Raw genomic sequence first — 14,555 nt, 5'->3', positions numbered from 1 at the left:
CACAATCCTCCAACCTGAATGTACTCCCTGCACCACCACCCTCTGCCTTCTGCAGGCAAGCCAATTCTGAAACCACCAGGCCAAACTTCCCTGGATCCCATGCCTTCTAACTTTCTGAATAATCCTACCATGTGGAACCTTGTCAAATGCCTTACTAAAATCCATATAGATCACATCCACTGCACTACCCTCATTTATATGCCTGGTCACCTCCTCAAAGAACTCTATCAGGCTTGTTAGACACGATCTGCCCGTCACAAAGCCATGCTGACTGTCCCTGCAGACCATGATTCTCTAAATGCCTATAGATCCTATCTCTAACAATCTTTTCCAACAGCTTTCCCACCACAGACATAAGGCTCACTGGTCTATAATTATCCAGACTATCCCTACTACCTTTTTTGAACAAGGGGACAGCAATCGCCTCCCTTCAATCCTCCGGTACCATTCCCGTGGACAACGAGGACATAAAGATCCTAGCCAGAGGCTCAGCAATCTCTTCTCTCGCCTCGTGGAGCAGCCTGGGGAATATTCCGTCAGGCCCCGGTGACTTATCCGTCCTAATGTATTTTAAAAACTTCAACACCACCTCTCCCTTAATATCAACATGCTCCAGAACATCAACCTCACTCATATTGTCCTCACCATCATCAAGTTCCCTCTCATTGGTGAATACCGAAGAGAAGTATTCATTGAGGACCTCGCTCACTTCCACAGCCTCCAGGCACATCTTCCCACCTTTATCTCTAATCGGTCCTACCTTCTCTCCTTTCATCCTTTTTTTCTTCACATAATTGAAGAATGCCTTGGGGTTTCCTTTACCCTACTCGCCAAGGCCTTCTCATGTCCCCTTCTTGCTCTTCTTAGCCCCTTCTTAAGTTCCTTTCTTGCTTCCCTATATTCCTCAATAGACCCATCTGATCCTTGCTTCCTAAACCTCATGTATGCTGCCTTCTTCCACATGACTAGATTTTCCACCTCACTTGTCACCCATGGTTCCTTCACCCTACCATTCTTTATCTTCCTCACCGGGACAAATTTATCCCTAACATCCCGCAAGAGATCGCTAAACATTGACCACATGTCCATAGTACATTTCCCTGCAAAAACATCATCCCAGTTCACACCCGCAAGTTCTAGCCTTATAGCCTCATAATTTGCCTTTCCCCATTGAAAAATTTTCCTGTCCTCTCTGATTCTATCCTTTTCCATGATAATACTAAAGGCCAGGGAGCGGTGGTCACTGTCCCCCAGATGCTCACCCACTGAGAGATCTGTGACCTGACCCAGTTCACTACTAAGTACTAGATCTAATATGGCATTCTCCCTGGTCGGCCTGTCTTCATACTGTGACAGGAATCCATCCTGGACACACTTAACAAACTCAGCCCCATCTAAACTCTTGGAACTAATCAGGTGCCAATCAATATTAGGGAAGTTAAAGTCACCCATGATAACAACACAATTATTTTTGCAGCTTTCCAAAATCTGCCTCCCAATCTGCTCCTCTGTATCTCCGCTGCTACCAGCAGAGGGGACTTCCAGTGAGGGAACTGCCTCACTTTTACCAAAAGCTGTTGAGGGTATGGGTTCTGGTCTCATCCAGCCAGGGTGCTCCTACACCGGTGGGGTACAGTGCTGTAGCTGAGAAGGGAAGTTGTCTCCATCCTATCATGGTAGGTGTCGAGGGGATCAGGGAAGTGGAATGGTTTCAGCTGCACCACCATCTGATGAAAGTGTTGCATTGTGCAGTACCATGCAACAGGTTTTTAAGCAGGTTCACTGACATCCGTCCACCTGTCAGTTCTATGTCCGGGAGGAGTCAGTGTACCATGCTTGTATGGAGTGTGAGAGGTTGCAACCCCTGTTTGAGTATCTGAAGGTGCTGCTGCTCAGGTTCTGGTTGCACTTTAGCCATGCGCTACGTGTATACAGAAGGGAGCAGGTCACCAGGAATATCTACTTGTGGGCTTGCTCCCGGGCCTGGCCAAGATGGCCATTCATGGGTCTAGGCAGTGGAAAGTTGAGAGCTCTGCCAGAGCCAACTGCTTGCCCCTCTACCAAGGATATTTTTGTGCTTGGTTGTCCTTGGAGAGGGTGCATGCAGTCACAATGGATACAGTGGGAGATTCTCATGAACGGTGGGCTCCCCAGGGAATTGACTGTTTTATAGACAGTAGCAATCATATTTTAATTTGAATTTATTCACTGTCTTGGAAATACTTAATGTTTGTACTTTGTGCATTTGCTGTGTAAATAAACTTCTATAGTTATGTAAAAAAAGATAGATTTTTTTTGTGTCAATAGTGCAGTGAAATGACTCAGAAGATTGTAATTCTTTATCTTAACCTGATTAGAATTTTCCATAGGCCTAAGTCTAGAATCCTCCTCTTCCATCTCACATATCCTCTTCAAAAATCATCTCATAGGACTGTCTTTAGAATGAAAGTTTCCCTCCAATTTTCTACTTCATTGGTAGTTCGTTCACTCTCGTAGGTCATTCGGTGGCGCGTAAGGGGAAGTTTTGGGGCGGGGGGGGAGATAAATTCAGGAGGTGGAGGCTGACGGTACAGACCAAGTAGGGCGAGTCCATTCATTGCTTGGAAAACAGCCTACTGTCCTCCCCCCACCCCGTGCAATACAGTGTTCCCTAATTATCAGCCTACTATCCTTTCCTCCATGCAATACAGCGCTCAGTAATGATCAACCTGCTGTCCTCCCCTCGCTTGCATCAAAACCTGATAACAGACTCAACCAGATAAACGCGGCCCTACTGCCATACTGGGCGTTGAGCCAAGTTCAAAAATTGATGTTTTTTATCACGATCTCTCGTGGGACCCCTAGCAACCTTTCACGTTACCCCAGGGTTCCATAGAACCCTGGTTGAGAAACCCTGTGTGTTGATCAAATTTTAAAGCTGGTTTTAGACAAAGTTGGAGAACTTCACACCTCTGAACTGGCTTCAAGAGTTAAGACTTATAAGTCTTATAAAAGTCTTCTTTTATAGCGCAAAATTTCCAAAGTAAAAATCAACCTAATCTTATTTTAATATTGATTGAGGAGAATCAATCATGCTTTGTTTGATTATTAATTTAGATCCTTTGTGTATTGTATACATTAAGAGCATATTTGTCAAAGTATTAATTCTGTCTCGTAATGAACGGAAGAAATGATTCTCAAAGACTCCTTAGATATTCAGTATGCTCTCTGACTCCTGGAAAACTCTGGCCAGTAACTCTTCAAAAAGGAGAAGCATTTGGGATAGCACCAAGGGCCTTTGAATTCACGTGCCAAATACACCACTACAGATACTCACCTGCATGCCCCTTGGGTGCCTCCTGTCCCGTCTCTGGAAGAAGCTATAGTTCCCACATTGGCCTTATTAGCTACTTCAACCCATAAATCTGGAGTGGAAGTGGACAATCCCTCAGGATCAAGGATTACGTTAGTAGTTATTTAATGGTCTCTGTAGTTAACATCTGCAGTATGAAGAAAACGTATCTTCCAATATTCCAAAAATTGTAATTCTGAACTGTTAGAATTTGCTGTTCAATATATTCAGAGACTTAGTCAATAGACTAAAAAGCAGCATTGTCACTCTCCCTGATGTATGATTTTATTTAGCTTACTAACTCTTGTACCTGAATTTGCTTGATTTGATAGTTTAATGCTTAATGACTGTATTCCCTTATCTTGTATGTTGTTTACTAGTTTTTGTTTGGTTATACTGTCCAATTCTGACACCTTCAAAACAGCGGAAAGCCTGATTTGACTCATTAGGCTGCACCCTTTAAGTACATTCACCTTATCACAAGATATAAAAGCTTTTATTTTTAATCTCACTGTACCTTTCAAACGTACTAAAATAATTGCTACAAAACTGCTGGGTTCTGAGATGTTGCTGTGTAAAAATGCGCGAACGGTATAAATGAGGTGGGCCAGGGGTCTGTTTCTGTGCTGCATGAGTCGATGATATATGCTTTGCCTCTTTATTTGGGATCCATTAGAATGATGGTACTGTAATATGTGAATGTTATCCAATTGGGTAGCTCTACAAGGTGTGAAATGATGTATAGTCTAGTTTTAAGTTATTTTTTGTTGAATATTTTTCAATCTTGCCTGGGAATGATATCTCTCCTATAAGGTATTCCAGTTTTCAGAATATTAAGATTGGTGAAAATGTCAAATGTGTGATGATATATGCTTTTTCTTTCTGTATGTTGCAAGGGCTGCCATTAAACTTAAAATATCAATGTACCGGAAAGGAAAATCCCAAATGTGAGACCGAACAGATATGGTAAAACTTGAGTGAGCTGGGAGAGCAACAGTCCAATTGCTTCTCACAAATGCTTGCATTGAGATTTATAAATTCAGTTTCTGTCGTAAGCTGCGCCATGATCTAAGCTTACCTTAGGGTCCTTGAGTTGTACGGCATAGAAAGAGGTCCTTTGGCCTGTTGCATCCTTGAGACCTTCCTGCCCATCTATATTAATCCCACATGCCCGCATTAATGCTATACACTTCAATGCCTGGCTCATTCAAGTACCTGCCCACATGACTCTTGAATGTTGTTACTGTCCCTGCTTCCACTAGGGTGCAGAAGAGATTTACAAGGATGTTGCCTGGATTGGAGAGCATTCCTTATGAGAATAGGTTGAGTGAACTTGGCCTTTTCTGCTTGGAGTGACTGAGAATGAGAGGTAACCTGATAGAGGTGTATAAGATGATGAGAGGCATTGATCGTGTGGACAGCCAGAGGCTTTTTCCCAGGGCTGACATGGCTAACACAAAGGGGCAGAGTTTTAAGGTGCATGTAAGTAAGTACATAGGGGATATCAAGGGTAAGTTCTTCACACACACAGTAGTCGGTGTGTGGAATGCACTGCTGGTGATGGAGGCGGATACAATGGAGTCTTTTAAGAGACTCTTAGATAGGTACATGGACCTTAGAAATGTAAAGGGCTCTGTGGTAGGGTAATTCTAGGCAGCTTATGGAGTAGGTTACATGGTCAGCGCAACATTGTGGACCGAAAGGCCTGTAATGTGCTGTAGATTTCTACGTCCTAGATACCAACTACTCTTTGTGTGGGGAAAAAAATTACCCTTCTGATCCTTTTATTCTGTAGAATTTATAGTTGATTTTGTAAAAATCAGTCAATTGTTAAAGTGAGGGGTCTAGACAGCCTGAAGTATTCCTAGTTAGGGGCATATGGCTTATTGCAAAACATGTGACATAACCAATTTGCTCAGACTTTGGAGGCTTGGTATTATATCAGAAATGTAATGCACATATGGATAAAAATGCTAAATCTTGTCTAAATCTTGTGAAGTGAAAGTAACTGCTCTTGACATCGAGGCAGCATTGGATTGAATATAGCCCTGGAAAAGCCAAAATCAGTGAGAATTAGTGGAAACACAACCCTTGTACACAAAGATAATTGTGGTTGGGGATCAAATATCTCTACCACAGGAAATCTCTGCAGGAGTTTCTCTTGGTAGTGTCCTTGGCCCAACCTTCTTGGCTGGTTCATCAATGTGCTTTCTGCATTCACAAGGCCAGAAGTACAGATTGTCACTGTGCAATGTTCAGCATCATTTGTGACTCTTTGTAATGAACTGTTCTACATCATCTAAATGCAGCAAGACCTTGACAATGTCCCAACCTGGGCTGATAGGTGGTAAGTAGCCTTCACTCCACACAAGTGCCTGACAGTGACAATATCCAACACCTAGACATAGTTTTCTAATACATAAGCACTTTTCCTCACTTTTCATCATTTTTTTTCAAAATAAATTTATAGTTCGTATGTTTCCAAGTAATAATAAATAAAAATTAATATTGGAGTAGGCCGAAAAATGCATGAGGCAATATTTTGCTGTGTTTTTCTAGCAGTTCCATGGGGAAAAGGAGTGGAACTGGAGATGTTTCTAATATTTTAAAGCAGGAGATTTGAACAGCATATAGTTGTAAGTGTGGAACTTTTCATTGGTGCTACTGCTCAGTTAGCTGTTTAATTTTTGCAATCTAATAAGAGAGAAAATGACAGCTATTTTAGACACCATGTATTGAAATACCCTTTAAAAATGCTGGCCTCTGTAAAATAAATTTATTGGATTACTGCAAAAGAAAACCTAGATTTGTTTACACTATAGTACAGAATGCTTGCTTAATAGCTGAAATTTGTAACATATTAAATGCAACCACAGACTTTGTGATGTTTTGTTAGATGTTTCCCACTGTATTGTACTGATGGTGTGTAGATTACTGAATTGTTTTCTTAAATTTATTACAGCTGCTGATAATCAAATGATGGGCAACTGATCTATCCAAAATGAGAGAGATTGTGAATTTTCCTTGCTTCAGCTGAAGAGTGGGTGGCTTTAAAATAAAATTGAAGATTGTTTCTCATACTTCTAGGTGAGGCTTTCAAAAGTGATGTTATTAAGGTAGACCTAAACATCTTCATGGCAGGATATGTTGAGTTATGGATTGAAATATCATTGTTGCAAGCTAATGCGGTATTCCTTTCTCTAACCAATTGCTTTCAAGTTTGAAATATGTAGCATTTCAAAAAGAATTTCCATTTTTTATAGCACATTAAATGAGCTGCATAATTTGTCTTGGCTCAGTAAAAAGATAAATTATTTAAGGGCCGATAGTGCATTATTATAATGAAGTTAAAGAAATGTATTCCTGATTGGTTGGTCTTTCTCACAAGCTGGTGGGACGCATTCTTCCCTGTAAAGTTTTTGGGAAGCAATCAATTATAATATATCTATGTTCTGTCTCACCGAAATAAGTTTCTTACATCCAAGGTCATTTATTGAAAATGAATCTTGACTTTCACTTGACTTGCCTCATCTTCCAAAACAAATGTCAAATGCTGGCTGAAGAAACTTAATTAACATGTGACTTTCCTGTAATCTGCTTTATCCTGGATTCTGAAGACGGATAACCAAGCGGCTGGTGCTCAGCTTGAACATTTTTTTTTGCTGTTGCTACCAACTCCTGACAATGCAGCCTGGATCTGCATCTCAAAATGTCTGATCATCTTGGAGATGGTTTGCCTTTTGATTTTTACAGATGTTTTCTGTCTTCGTTTCCTGCCCTTCCTTCTAGCTATTCATAATACAGTGTTGAAATTTCTTAGACTGGTATATTTTTAAGCTGGTTCCTTTCACACCCCAACATGTCTATATTAATTATTATTAATGGCTGATTTTAGCTCCAGTTTATTTTCTTCACTAGCTATGCTATCTAACGTTAGCTTTCTTCATTGTAGGCAGATAAAACAGTTAAAATCTTTAACAGTTTCTGACACTCTAATTTCTGCATAAAGTAATTCATTGACTTAATAAAATAAATTACCTATGTATATTTAAGGCATAGATTGACAGATTCTTGAATGGTCAGGACATGATACAGGGAGAAGGCAGGAGACTGAGGATGAGAGGAAAATTAGAACAGCTATGATGAAATGGCGGAGCAGACCCGATGGGCCAAATAGTTTAATTCTGCTCCTCTGTCTAATAGTCGTAATGAATACCCAGAAATTGATCCCTCATCGGTTGTGCGGAACACGCAATATAATAGTGCCAGATTTCAATTATGAAAACCTACAGTATATAGCACATTGACTCTGATATGAAATGCATAGATCCTGCAATGAAGAATGAATTTCTGTCTCATTGTTTGAAGTCATTGTGGTGGAAACTTGTCATGATTGTTAAAGTTGTATAATTCAATATAATTAGCTGTTGTATTACAAGTATTTCATTGTAAAGCAGCCTAATAGCTGAACTAAGATGAGCAATGAAAGAGGGTGCAATGAGTTTATAAATTGTGGAATAACTTTTTTTTGTACAGTATCCATTTAGACATCAGTAAGACTGCCAATGAGAATTTTTTTCTTTAAATTTTCAAGTTTGGTTCCCAATCCATACACAATCCATATTAAATGACATAAAATGTGATTAAAATTTTAAAATGGATTTGTTTTTACAGGACCATAAGTTAAGTTTTGAATTTGTGTGGGCCATCAGAAAATTAGTTACAGATTCATTTACTTGACAAATGGAAACACATTTCAGTGTAAAATAAAAAACTGCTGATGTTGGAATGATTTCAGAATATAGGCCCTTCATTAGAACCTAGCCTGAAACACTTTCCACTGATGGTCTTGAATGCTTCCAGCATTTCTGGTTTATCTTCATTAATGTAGAAGGGTGAAATTTTCCTTCCAAATAGTGGTAGTATGATCACTCGAGTCAAGTATGACATTCTCCTAAGGGGTTATGTATTGGTGGGTCCTAGGGTGGCCTTAGAGGCTGATCAGGGATCTACACAACTGAGATGTTAGGGTGGATTTGTACGCCTGTACATGACTTTAACATGGGGAGGCTGGTGCACAGGCAGTCAGCACATGGTCCTTGACAGACCGAGGTCAGGATCCAGTGGTGTGGAATGCAAGACGACTGGGGACCCTTCACTGTTGCAGCCTTCCTCTGCCTTCACTGCCATTGTGGTGTGTGATCATCTTCTGCCAGCTCCACCTTTGGGGTCTTGGATCGTTCTTTCTATGGAACTTCTCCTTTGGCCTTACCGCCATAGTTGCTCCTATGAGGAGCTAAGCGCCAGATGGCTAAACTTCAGACGGCATCGCTCTTGGCATCTCAGGAGCTCACAAGTCTCTCCAATGCGACAAGGTGATGATCCTCTGAAAAGCCTTCCAATAAGATTTTATGAGGATATGGAGTCTGGAAATTTTGTGTGTGCAAAGTTACTACATTTCTGCGTAGAGAATGTTAATCAAAAATTTGATACTTAAACAGTATTGAATTTCTTGTGCATTTTGCTAAACTTGGTATCCATTGGGACGTGATATGGGCCACCTCACAGAAGCAAGCCATATACAGGCAGTTGCGGTGTGGTTCATGCTATCTGAAAGGGGGTCAGTCTTCCTGAATTGTGGACATTGGGAATGATTTGTAATCCACTGGTAGAGAAGTTTATGAGGAATTGTACTCTTTGCTTGCTCCCACCATTTCTTTCCAGTTCAGGCTGATAATAATTGTGCGCCACTACTGTCACTGTAGCTAGAATATTTAAAGATTGCTTTCCTTTCCTTCTCATGCATTCTGACTTTTATGTATTGAAAATACATCAAAAAGTTCCTAATATCATTTTCTTGTGATGTCGAAGCTTTAGAAGAATACTAAGACCTGTACAACTAGTTAGGGACCTGCTAAATAAATAATTAATATTTTTACTCCGGCAGTGTTAAGAGACAGGGACTCTGAATGGTATTGTAAAATGTGTTTTCTTTTTGAAGTGGTACAAGACCTAAATTACAGTGAAAGATGAGTGGCAAAATCATTGGTGGTCACGTTGATGCCTTTGTTGAATTGCATGTTTGAGCCTTCACAGGTCTTCAATGTGGAGGCCACTTTGGTCTGTAAGGTTTCAACTTGAATTTCTTGTGCAGTGCTTGCTATTTGTCAATGTTTTATCAACTTGCAAGAAAATTGTATTATTGATTCACATGGGGAATATAGGATTGTAATAATTATTGATCAGATTAGTGCATGTTCCAGGTTCATTTGACTCTAAACTATAAAGGGGTGTCAGAATAATCTCTCACTGCTCCCCATCTGTAATTTCTTCGGCTCTTCAACTTTTCGACCACACTTTGACTCAAACTCGCTATCACAGCCATATATCCTTTCTTGGAACGTGCCTCTGTCGCCAACTTACTCCAGTTGGCTTTAGGATTCGTTTCCAAGCCTATCATTTTGCATCTCCCCCTCCCCCTCCAGCTTTCAAATCCCTTACTCACTCTTCCTTCAGTTAGTCCTGACGAAGGGTCTCGGCCTGAAACGTCGACTGCGCCTCTTCCTATAGATGCTGCTTGGCCTGCTGCGTTCACCAGCAACTTTGATGTATGTTGCTTGAATTTCCAGCATCTGCAGAATTCCTGTTGTTTGCAGAATAATCTTGCTAATTTTATTTTTTCAGTGATATAGCAACTCTCGAAGGAAATCTATTTAGTGAAATAAGCAGTAATATGATCACTTTTAAAATATGTGATCCACATATCTTGTGAACAAGTTATAAATGTACATCACTTTTCCTGTAGTGTTTAGCTTCCATCAGCAATGGCACATTACATTTTCTGATAGATTTCCCTTGGTTCTTAATGGTTGATTATTGAATGTCCCTGGAAGAATCCTTGTTTTTCTCATTTCTGGTCAGCCAGTAGTGATCCAAAAATTTTACCATTTATCATCTTCTGTTCTTTCCATATTCTTTCTGATATTCACATTCTTCAACATTGCTTCTTCAGTAAATATTTTTGCACTCTGTTTTATTCACCGGATAAAAAAGATTTCAAACAACTGTATTTGCTGCTTTGTTTGAATAAACTGATAAATATTTGTGAATGAGCATTCTGTTCTGCTACAAGACTGGTGACATTCAGCTCCCTATATCCCCCTCATTAGTATTTTTGATCTTTGGCTTTCTACACAACTCTATACAATTTTGACATAGACTTTGAAAATTATACTGCCTTTTTGCTAAAGATTATGTAGTTTTTGTTTTAAATCAAAACATTTACTTTGGCATTTAAAATATTTTCTGAATTATAGTTAATTAAATTTGTTCTTTTGAGATATCTACATTGATGATAAGACCAACATTAACTGTCAGGCTCAAGATGGCCTTGAAAATATGATGGTGAATGGGCCTCCTAGTTAAGATTTTTCCAGTATCATTTGTTGGGGAATTCCAGGATTTAGACTCCAGACATTCTACCTCTCCCGGAAGTTCCGGGAGTCTCCCGCATATTAATAGTGGCTCCCTGATGCCCGCAAATTATATACAATATCCTGGAAATCGATTTTTTGGGAGTGAGCGAGAGAGAGAGAGAGCGAGCGTGAGAGCGACCATGAGAGAGAGAGAGAGAGAGAGAGAGAGAGAGAGCGCGCGCGCGCCATGGCAGAGTGTTCCAAAAAAAGAAAATATAAAATATACATCACCCCAGATTACCCTAAAGTGTACCCCTGCCTAATAGGGGTCAAAAATAATGACAGTGTTGCTCGCTGCACTGTTTGCAACAGTGACTTTTCTATTGCCCATGGTGGGTTAAGACTGTAAAAGACATGTTGAGGTGAGTTTAACAGGTGTCATTCGTTCATTATCATAGCTAACGTTATTTAAACTAGCTGGCCAGCTGCTAAGGAGCTACTCTGTTGCAGACATCCCACTTCTCCCGGAAGTTCCTGGGGTCTCCCGCAAACTGATGGTGCTACCTCCCTGAAATGAGTTTTTGCAGGGTGGGATGTCTGAGACTCTGAGGCAATGAAGGAAAGTCTGTGACTGACAAACTTCTTTTAAAAAAAACAGACACCTTTAAATCTTGTCGCAAAACCATTCTTCAAAAATATATGGATACTAAAATAGCATGTGCAAAGCAAAAACTCTTAATGGACTACTGTGGGGGTTTATCTGCTGAGTTCATATCAAGATTCAAGATTGTTTAATGTCATTTCCACGCCACAAGTGTAAAGGAGAATGAAATAATTGTTACTTCGGATCTGATGCAGCACAAAAAAGCGCACAATATGATAAAGAGCACAATACTTAAAAAAAACACTGAGTATTGTAGGGTAATGTAATTCGTGGAAAAGTACAGAATTCACAGCCACAGACATTGGGTTGGGGTTTGCTTTACGAGGTGGGTGTGATGTGATGAGGTAATTGCGAGTTTTGTGTTCAGTTTTTGGTGTTCAATAGATGAGTTGTGACGGCTTTTCTGGAAAATAAAACACCTCTGCCATTTTGTTTGTAAAAACCTACAAAATAAATACAGAAAATAGTTTATATAAATTGATTTATGTCCATAAAGTGAAGCTAGGCACAGGAGTGTCTGCACATAAGGTGACTCTCACGAGGAATGATAATGTAGTAGTGATGGTGGGTATGAAGGGGTGGGTTAGTGGGTGGAGGTGTTGATCACTCTTACAGTTTGGGGAAAGTAACTGGTTTTGGGTCTGGTGATCCTGGCGTCGATGCTACATTGCCTCCTCTGTGGTGGCAGTGGGACAAGCGTACCATGAGTAGGGTAAGTGGGATCCTTCATGATGTTACAGGCTCGCTCTTGTCCCTGATGGTGAGTAGGCTGGTGCTGGTGATGAGTTGGGCAGTTTTGACAGTTGGGATTAAATGTCATTAGCTTGATTAGTTTGGTACCATGTCACGGGCTGACGGGCCTGTTCCTGTGCTGTTCTATGTTAATTGCTTTTTAATATATATTTATTTTAGTACTTTCCCTATCCATCTAAAGAGTTTATAAAACAGACTATTTGGTTGTATGCCTTATTGTAACATTTTAGTTTGATCATTCAAGGAACCTGTGTTTTTTTTTAAATGCCATTCTGTCCATCAGTTCAGGTCTGCTTTTCTTCCCCCCCTTCTTACAGTTTCATCAAACCTCGAATATTAGTCCTTTGAATGCAGTCCTTTTAATCTGTTAAGTCTCTGCTGTTGTTCTTAGTCTTTATCAAGCATCTACCCAAATCCTTGTTTATAAAACAAAAGTTTGCATGAGATGTTCTGCATTCTGGCTCTGCATTGATCAAGTTTTTAAAGCCATTTGCTCTTTATGATTTCATTTGTCCATTCATGACCATCTCAACAACTAGTTAACCTTTCGTGCGCAAGAGGAAATCTCCTCCACGTTCATTCCTTGGTCCATTTTTATGGCTTTATCTCTGATCACATTTGGTATTTTTCTGTTCCTTTTGAAGCATATCTTGAATGTATTTTGTTGCCTTACCCTTGCTTACAACATATGCTAAAAATTTTGCACTGTGAATTTATAATGGGATTTTTTTATCCCATTAGTTTTATGTCAGCTGGAAAACAGTGATCAATATTGTTAATCAAATGCAAGCAAATTTCAGCATTTCCCTCCATTTCAAGTAGATTACTTCATGATAAGCCAAAGCAGTTTTCAATACATTTTTCCCTGCCTTTATCAATTTGTTTTCAGCCCTCCTCCAATTATCTAATTTTTCCCCTCCAAGTTGAAAAATACTTATTTTAAGTTTCTGAATGACTTTAAGCCTCATGAACATCATTACCCAAACGTTAAAAGATTGCTGTTAATCAGTTATTTATTAGAAATTGAATAAGTACAATTTTCTTTCTTCCTTTGTTGCTGATAGCCAGGAATGGTAATGTTCTAAGTACTGGAGGATTGTTAAGAATTAAAGGCAAGAGCAAAAAATGGGGGTAAGGTGGGATCCTTTATATTGAGGGTCACATAGGCACCCTTTTTACATTTGCTGCAGGGTAGGGTTTGCACATATTTTTAGCAATATCATCTTCACTGCTAATAATGCCTTGTCCACTTGAAACATACACAGAACATTCAATTATATTGACTGTATTGGTTCTGTTCTCTGCACTTGTACATAACATGACAATGGAGGTGATGAAGCTTTCAATTCTCACTTCTATCTCACTTTTATGTGATCCATTTTGGACTCTTTCGTGACTTCATTATCTCGATCTTGGGACAAGGATTAGCAATCAATATTCATTATCCACATATCTTCGCAGTATCTTAATTAAGTTTCCTCCCTTGCTATTACATAGAGGGTTCAGGTACAGAAAATAATTAGGAGTGTTAACTGAATCATTGAATGAAAGTGGAATTGAAGACCAAAGTATGGAGATCATTCTTGTATGTTCTCGGGCTCTGGTAAGATCACATGTTGTCTACAGTTGTACAACTGGTCTACTAAGTAAGGAAGGAAGGTAGGCATTGGAAGTAGTTCAGAGATGATTTACTAGTCTAATACCAGGGGTGGGTGTGGAGAGAGGGTACTGTCTTATGGAGATAAGTTGTACAAGTTAGTCTTGTATCTGTTGGAGTTAAGAAGAGAGCTTAATGCTTGATGAGGCATGAAATCTTGAGGGCTTTTGACCAGCTGAAGATGATGTTTCCTCTTGCCGAAATCTATAACTTGGTGATCATTATTTTAATAAGTAAAGGTTATTCATTTAATACAGTGATCTTCTTTGTCAAAGGACGATGACTGTTTAGGACTGTCTAAGAAAGAGCCTTTGAAAGATTTTAAGGCAAGCATAAATACTTTGTAACCGTTCGGGTCAGGTTGCTGTGTGTGGAGTTAAGGACACACTGAAATCAGCCAAGATCTAATTAAATAGAAGCAGGTTCATAGAATCTAGTAGCTCTTTACTGCTCACCCTCTTAATTCGTGTGTTCTGGATGCTTCCCTGTTTTCCTAGCTCTGCTCTATACTCAGTCTCAACAATAACACTCTTCTGCACCAGTGGTTCCAGAATGTTTTACTGCCCGCTAAGGTTGACATTTGCATGTCAAAACAAGTCAAAAGTCGAGTTTATTTTTATATGCACCAGTAACTCTTATGTATGGGTGCATTGGTAAACTTGCTTATGCGCCTGTGATGTTGATGCAAGGATCGTAAAAGTAGCATTTATAAGAAAAACAAATTATACACAATTT

The 14,555-nt window shown here is 39.6% G+C and overlaps 1 protein-coding gene across 11 annotated transcripts in view; it reads left to right on the top strand.

Annotated features, from left to right (window-relative positions):
* The window catches only part of LOC134348516 (PTB domain-containing engulfment adapter protein 1-like), a 436,378-nt gene that overhangs the window by 117,614 nt on the left and 304,209 nt on the right, over positions 1 to 14,555 (top strand). For 4 of the 11 annotated variants that reach the window (XM_063052008.1, XM_063052005.1, XM_063052006.1 and 1 more), the window contains exon 2: positions 6,294 to 6,418. The exons of the other annotated variants lie outside the window; for them this stretch is intronic. The gene's annotated coding sequence lies outside the window, so the exon portion shown is untranslated. The remainder of the gene's footprint in view (positions 1 to 6,293; positions 6,419 to 14,555) is intronic. 11 annotated transcript variants of the gene reach the window in all.

This window comes from Mobula hypostoma, chromosome 6, assembly GCF_963921235.1.
Source record: "Mobula hypostoma chromosome 6, sMobHyp1.1, whole genome shotgun sequence".
Taxonomy (NCBI): Eukaryota; Metazoa; Chordata; class Chondrichthyes; order Myliobatiformes; family Myliobatidae; genus Mobula; species Mobula hypostoma.
The sequence above is the reverse complement of the archived record's forward strand: the minus strand, read 5'-3'. Positions and strand labels throughout refer to the sequence as shown.